General features: G+C 58.5%; 1 long non-coding RNA gene across 1 annotated transcript; it reads right to left on the bottom strand.

The window, feature by feature from the left end:
* Nucleotides 1-279: 279 nt before the first annotated feature.
* On the bottom strand, nucleotides 280-2,455 carry LOC149990520 (uncharacterized). Its single transcript, XR_016508611.1, has 3 exons — nucleotides 1,952-2,455; nucleotides 1,208-1,352; nucleotides 280-634 (listed from the first exon to the last, which is right to left on the bottom strand). It is a non-coding gene; the product is annotated as an uncharacterized LOC149990520 (long non-coding RNA).
* Nucleotides 2,456-5,466: the final 3,011 nt, after the last annotated feature.

The raw sequence follows: 5,466 nt of genomic DNA, 5'->3' as shown, positions 1-5,466 counted from the left end.
ACCCAAGGCAAAGTCAGGGAGGCATCACCAAACGTCCTAAGAGGAGAGCCTAGGAGCGGTCCTCGCCGGCAAAGTGCGCCCGCGTTTTGAACCACACTTTCCCCTCTGTGCACACCCCGGGCTGTGCATGCAGAGCGGGCGCCAGCGCCAGGCCTGCTGGGTTCCCTTCCCCAGAGGAAAGGAGGTCCCTGGGACCCGCACACCGTCCCCAACCCACACTCAGTCGGCCCCTGCCCCTGGCCCTGGCCCAGATCAGCCAGAGGTTCCGCATACCAAGTTGCTGTTGAATGTCGCGTATTTCTCTCTGCAGCTCGGGACACTGGGCCGGCAGACACCGCAGAAAGAGAGACAATTAGCATACTCAGGCCTCCTCACCCCTCCATGCTCCCACCCTGGGGCTTGGCCGCCTCGGGCTCCTCAGGACACGGAGAAGGCACGTCCCCCCCCACGAGAGGTGGGGTGGTGGTGGGGGTGGGAGACAGGTCTGTTGAATCCAGACACAGATCCCAGCTCTCTAGTTTGGGCCTGCATTTCTAAGGAGCCAGAGGGAGCATCACCTGAAGACAACCCTGTCCCGCAGGTGGCTGCTGCTGACGGTCCGGTCTTGCAGGTTCTTCGGGAGGTTCCTGGTCACCTGAGACCGAGAGAACACAAGATCCAGCTGCCAAAGCTCCCAGGGAGGAGGAAAGGCCTTAGCGCGGTCTAACGCGAGGCCGCACCACCCTCTCTGCTGGCAACAAGGTGTCCCTGCCTGCCCAGCAGCTCCACCCTTCTCTCAGGGCCTGCCTTCCTTGTCCCCCAGGGGCAGCCCATCCAGGACTCTGGTCCCCAAACTGTGTGTGGCTCTGGGTTGGACGCCGGTCGAGCTGCAGTCACCGCCAGCCCCTGGGGCCCAACAGCGCTTATCGGAAAAGGCCCTGTTCTGCTGAAACTCTACGTCTGCAGTCGCAGTTTGGGGCGCTGCCGCGAATGACTCCTGCGTGCAGAACCCACGCAGGGGATGAGCTGGCTTGAGTCCAGCCCTGTGACAGCCTGTATCCTCTGGGAGAGGCTGTCTCGCCGTGCAGGGAGGCAGGCAGGCAGGCAGGCAGGCAGGCAGGGAGGCAGGGCGGCTGGGAGGCTGGGAGGAAGCTGAGGCCCTGGCAGAACCAGACGTCTCCCTCCCGGTGCCCTCGCCCCTCCGCTCCAGCAAAGCCATGGGACTCACCGTAGGCTGCGGGCCCACGGGGCATGACTTCTCCCTGGCTCAGGGCCAAGGATCCTGGGCGTCCCTGACCCCGGATGTCTCCGTTGTTCCCGTCGCCAGTGTCGCATTCTCCAATATGCCCACACTGAAACGACGGTCTCTGCTCCTGCATCGCAGATGAAAACCAAAAGTTCTCGTTGATTCGACGTGTGTGCCTGGCTGAGCGTGGGCGTGTGCGCGTGCCACGTGGGCACCGGGGCTGGGGTGAGCCAGGGAAAAGGGAAGGCAGTCCGCGGGCTGATCTCCTGGGCACTTTCTCCCTCAGTCAGCCTTGGGCCAGGGGGCAGAGCCGAGCTGAGAGAACAGTGGGGTGCAGAGAAGGCCCGCGGCCCCTGCAGGAAAGGCTGCGGAGCGGCTAGGAAGTAGGAGCCAGGCCGCTCGCTGGTCTCAACTTCGAAGCTTCCTGTCAAAAACTTGGAAGGGGTCCCCGATCCCCTTCCGCTGCCCCAGCCCTGCCTTCCATCCCAGCCCCTCTCTGACGGAGCAGGCTGGGCAGCTTGCCAGCGGCGCAGTATGTAGGCCAGCACACAGCGAAGCTGTCTTCGGGCTTGCCCTGCGAAAACCAGCCCGGTCCGGCACCCTAACGGCCTTGGGCGCCCAACGACAGCCCCGGAGTGAGGGACAGAGGGAGCCCGGGGAGAGAGGCAGGGGTGGGGCATGAGAAGGGTGGGGAGCAGGGAGAAGCAGGCAGGGCCTGAGACTCACCTGGCTCTCCGGGAATGGGCCTCTGTGCGGGTCCTCATGTTTTCCTTCTCCCATCACCGACCCACTCCCACTCTGCCTCATGGCCGCACACTTGGGCGCAGCGCCCGTGTGACTGGACTCTTCGGGTCCAACAACGGGCGAGGAACACCTCCGGCCCCTCCCAAGCAGCGCAGCAGCAAAGGTCGGAGGTGAGGCGGCTGGATCCAGGGCGGCTGCAGAGCCTCCCTGTCCCCAGGAAGGAGAGAACTTCGGGGGGGCTACATTGGAGGCCCCCCCTAGGGATTTCCGCTCAGCGGGCCATTTCTTTATCCGAGTGTACTTGGGGAGGCTGCCTGCAGCTGCACCTAGGTGCAGGAAGACCGGGCTGCTCCCAGCCTTCCCAGAGAGGACACTCGGTGGCACCTTGCGCAGGGACACCTGTGGATCCCAAACAGCCGGCCTTTTCTTAGCTGAAGTGAATCTCCGTGGAGCTGAGGACAGGGAAGTGCCCGGAACAGCAAGATACTCCTCCCTCTTGTGGCTTCCTGACTGTCTGGGTGCATCCTCGGGCCTGTTGGGTATGGCCTGGCTTCCTCCTGGGCGACAAACGCTCACCCTCGTCAGCTGCCTCTCCCCCGACTCATAGGGTGGCTCGGACTCAGAACGCGGCCAGCTGACCAGACCTTCCCCAGAGGGCTGCTGGCGACCCACAGTGACTTCTGACCTATACCCAGCGCCTCTATACTGGGTGTCCCTGGCCAGGCGTCCATCAGGCACCCTGAGGGGGAACACGGCGATAAAAGCCAGCTGCCATCCCACCCGGCCAAGGGCCCTCATGCCTCTATCACTGGGACCTGGTGTCGGGGCCGCCAAAATGGTGGACTCTTCAGTGTCGCAGCTCTCTGGGGTGGAGCTTCTGCGGACACCCGGGGCATCCCGTTCGCTCAGCTGCTGCAGCGAAGCCATCGCCGGGGAGCCAGGTGGGCCTTCGGAGCCCCACGGCCCCCACCCTGCTGCTTCCATGGCTCCCTGGTTGGTCTCGAAGCCCTGTGGGTCGAGGAACCTGCCCCTGCCCTCACTGCCCTGCGGGTCAAACCCTGCTCCGGAGCCAGACCCCTCGTCCTCCTCAGAGGAGCTCATTGTCGCCAAGTCCCGAAAGGGAGCTTCTGCCGAGGCAACGACCCTGGGCAGAACAGCGGCGGAGGCGCTGGCCGCTGCGACACCGCTCGGGCGCAGAAGCCTGCCCAGAACGCCGTTGGCCAGCCCCACAGGAAACGCGCGGGCTCGCTTCCCACAGCGCGCGACTTCGAGGCCCCGTTGTCGCCTTCTCATTGGTCCTCCGCCCACCGCCAATGAGTGCGCCCCTGTACGCCCGTGCCTCCGCGCCCTGGCCAGTAAGGTGCAGGGTTTCTGGCGGGCGCCGAGTCCCTGCGCTGTAGCGGAAGTCGGCAGCCGATCTGGCGGACCAGTTCGGTTGTCTTCGGGCTTTTCTCTCATCACTTCCTGCCCCGCCTCCTGTCTCCGGGCACCCGCCTTCCCGCCGCAGTTGGGGCGTGTAGCCCCAATTCCTCGTGCAAAAAGCAGGGAGACGAAGGTGCCACCTCTCTAGTGGCGTGCGGAGGGGTGGGGAGGGCGCAGTGGCAGCATGGAGAATCGCTTAGCTCAGAACGTGTCTGCCGGCCGTTATTCCACCACAAGACATACCGCCCAATGGGAATGGGGGCACCGGAAGCCGGCCCTCAATAGTGCGGGGGGGGGGGACCCTACTTTTTCCTTAAAGGGCCCCAAAGCGAAAGTTGTCATCTCGACGGACTGGACGGTCTCCGTCACGACTCAATCACCGCTCTGATGGGTGATCAAATCGGCCTGTCCTTTGATGCTCGGGGGGCTTGATTGGTTGGCCGGTTTGGCCCGTGAGCTGGGGTTGGCCCGGCTCTCCCCGCCCCGCCCCTAACTCGGAGTCCATTCAAAGAAGAGGGAATCCCGGTGGCCCGCACACTCTCCAAAAGAAGTTCACTGTCACTGATCCCGGGCACACGAACGGAAACCATCCATCACTTTTCACACACCACGTTTGCAACAATCCAAGAGTCTAACCATTTCGAGGGTGGGAGAGATTATGTGCAAAGCGACATTTGACGAGTAACCGTGAAGTGATCGCGCCATGTAACGCTACCCGGGCGGAGGAATGGTACGTTGCACCTACACAAGGCTCTCACTTATCCTTTTCTGTGAAGGAAGCCAAATGCAGAAGTGCACACACTGCGGCGTGGTTCCACTCTCTGGCATTCTGAGAAGGCCAGCCTGTGGGGACACAACACAGGTCGCTGGCTGTCAGGCTGTGGGACTTGAGAGAAGGGAAGGATCTGGGGCGCTGAAAATGTTCTGTATTTTGGTTGTGGTGGTGGCTCTCCGTGACAGTATGAATTGATGAGGACTCAGAAAGTCCTGTGAGGAAATTATATCTCAACAACCACAGCTTTTAAGAGAAATTGGAAAAAGTACATCGCAAAGGGATAGCTACACTTAGCGATTGTTTCCTTTTGTTTCCTGAACGTGAGACTCATGATTCTTTCCTTTCATCTGTGAATGTGGGAAATTTTCCTCATGATTTTCTGAGGTTAGATCAAGTTAGCACTCCCGAAATGAATCCAGGTCAGTCATTGCACATTAGGTACTTTCCGTCTTATGCCCTGTAGGATCCTGTCTGCTACTACTCTGTTTCTGATCCTCGCTTCTGGGTCGTGAGCGTGTGGTTGACGCATGATTCCCCTTCCTCGAACTGCCCTTGCCAGGATTTAGTAGGAAGGTTATCTTCCTCCCAAAAGGGATAAAAGAATGTTTCCCCTTTTCTCCTTTTTCCAAGAGTTTGTGTGAAATTGAAAATATTTGTGCCCAGGATGTTTGTCACATTTCAGTGGGGAAGCCTGGAGTTTTTGTGAGAAGCGTCTTAACTATTAACCTATTGATTCATGGGTTGGCTGTTCTTTCCTGAGTCAGATTAGGCAGGCTATGTGTTTCTAGGCATTCTTTACGTTTCTCTATGATTTTTAATTGATTGGAATATTTTATTTTTGCAAATGTCTGTCTTACAAAAAGGTGCAAGACAATTGCAAAGAACACACATATATATAGTGCACCAGGATTCGCCCATTATTAAAGATCTGTCACATTTCTCATTGTCTCTCTCTCTCTCTCTCCCTCAGTCTGTCTGTCTCTCTTTTTCTCCATCTCCCTCTCTCTGTCTCTCTCTGTGTCTCTCTGTCTGTCTGTCTGTCTGTCTCTCTCTCTCTCTCTCTCTCTCTCTTTCTCTCTCTCTCTCTCTCTTCATGGCGGTGTATATTTACTTATTTCAGTGAATCATTTGAGTTCCTTTAAGTTATTACAGTTCATTGTCTCTAAATACTTCGGTTTCTATCTTTAAAAAGAGGAATGCTTAGATGCAAAAACTTTAATGCAATTCGCACACTCAGAAAATTGAACGTTGAGGAGAAACAATTATGATCCGCACTCAAAATTGCCAATGACCGCGCTAT

Source organism: Furipterus horrens, unplaced genomic scaffold (assembly GCF_987537825.1).
Source record: "Furipterus horrens unplaced genomic scaffold, mFurHor1.1.pri manual_scaffold_17, whole genome shotgun sequence".
Lineage (NCBI taxonomy): Eukaryota > Metazoa > Chordata > Mammalia > Chiroptera > Furipteridae > Furipterus > Furipterus horrens.
This window is presented reverse-complemented; position numbering and strand designations above follow the sequence as displayed.